Source organism: Colobus angolensis, unplaced genomic scaffold, assembly GCF_000951035.1.
Source record: "Colobus angolensis palliatus isolate OR3802 unplaced genomic scaffold, Cang.pa_1.0 Scaffold4, whole genome shotgun sequence".
NCBI classification, from domain to species: domain Eukaryota; kingdom Metazoa; phylum Chordata; class Mammalia; order Primates; family Cercopithecidae; genus Colobus; species Colobus angolensis.
Window position 1 is genome coordinate 67,685 of NW_012117376.1, and position 1,560 is coordinate 69,244.

Sequence of the window (1,560 nt, forward strand, 5' to 3'; positions counted from 1 at the left end):
AAAAAAAAAAAAAGTCTTCAAAATTGTAAGGGAAAAAGAATAGGACCCTAGAGTTGTTACAGAGAAACAGAGCCAGATACTCGTTAAAGGCAGTAAAGACAAATATTCAGTACTATTGTAATAGGGAAGAGAAGTTCAGTAAAACTGAGCTCAATCTTAATACAGCAAATACAGCTAAGGATTCATAGCCAACAGGTAGACTGGATGAGTCAGTGGATAGAAATTTTCTAAGAGGAGACATCAAGGGTAGGGAGATTCTTGATAAACTGGCCTAACGGGATTCTTGCTAGAGGCAGGCAAAGAACTTAGACACCAATGGTGGGGAATGAGGATCATGATCAAATATCATTGGTGATTAGATTTCAAGGATGAGGGGATTCTCTCTAAACTGATTTAGCAAGGTTGCTCTAAAACTGGGTAAAGCAGGCTGAGGACAGACAGATTAGGGCCTGTCCTCAGTTGAAAAGAAGGCTCAGAGGAGCCTGTCTAAAATGTGGTCAAAGAGAGAGTCTTTGTCAGAATTTGATATGTATTCACACACACTGCCAAACAATTATAAAGGCAAAGTAAGGAATATGTCAGAACTCAGAATGTTTAGTGCTACACACTCTATGTAGAAAATCACCCAAAGATAGACTTTAGCAAAATGAAAATGGAATCTAACAAAGAGGACCCTATGGGATATAAGTAATAGAGGTATATGACCTGACAAAGTGAACAAAAGTTGGGGGGAAAATTACAAAAGATCTATTAGATTTTTTTTTTTTTTTTTTGTGATGGAGTCTCATTCTGTCACCCAGGCTGGAGAATGCAGTGGCTCAATCTCAGCTCACTGCAACCTCCGCCTCCTGGGTTCAGGAGATTCTCCTGCCTCAGCCTCCTGAGTAGCTGGGATTACAGGTGCACACCACCATACCTAGCTAATTTTTGTATTTTTAGTACAGACAGGGTTTCATTATGTTGGCCAGGCTGGTCTCAAACTCCTGACCTCAGGTGATCTGCCCACTTTGGTCTCCCAAAGTGCTGGGATTACAGGCATGAGCCACCATGCCTGGCAATCCATTAGATCTTGATGTGTGAAAGGCTCCCTTTTGAGTTACAAAGTCTTAGTAACACAGTAATATATTTCCATCACTAAGGGTTTAATCATACCACTTGGCTCTAGAGCAAATATATAGAGGATTATAATATAGTAAATTCTGTGTTTGAGTTTTTATTTTTTTGTCCATCTATATACAAATCACGAAATATTTTTAGTTCCAGAAAATAATATAAACGTTATACTTTTCTCCCCCCACCGAGATGGAGTCTTGCTCTGTGGCCCAGGCTGGAATGCAAAGGCAGGATCTTGGCTCACTGCAACCTCCGCCTCCCAGGTTCAAGCAATTCTCCTGCCTCAGCCTCCTGAGTATCTGGGATTATAGGCATGCGCCACCATGCCCAGCTAATTTTTATGTTATTAGTAGAGACAGTTTTCACCATGTTGGTTAGGCTGGTCTCAGACTCCTGACCTCAAGTGATCCACCCGCCTCGGCCTCCCAAAGTGCTGGGATTACAGGC